Genomic DNA, 244 nt, shown 5'->3' on the forward strand with positions numbered 1-244 from the left:
ATAAGTATGTGTTTGGGTAAAATGAACAGTTTCTCTGGTTTTACTATTTATAAATATTGTTTGGGTAAAATGATCAGTTTCTCTGGTTTTAATATTTATAAGTATTGTTTGGGTAAAATGAACAGTTTCTCTGGTTTTACTATTTATAAGTATGTGTTTGGGTAAAATGATCAGTTTCTCTGGCTTTACTATTTATAAGGATGTGTTTGGGTAAAATGAACATTATGTTTTATTCTATAAACTA

The sequence above is a fragment of the Oncorhynchus tshawytscha genome, unplaced genomic scaffold (genome assembly GCF_018296145.1).
Source record: "Oncorhynchus tshawytscha isolate Ot180627B unplaced genomic scaffold, Otsh_v2.0 Un_contig_5856_pilon_pilon, whole genome shotgun sequence".
Taxonomy (NCBI): Eukaryota; Metazoa; Chordata; class Actinopteri; order Salmoniformes; family Salmonidae; genus Oncorhynchus; species Oncorhynchus tshawytscha.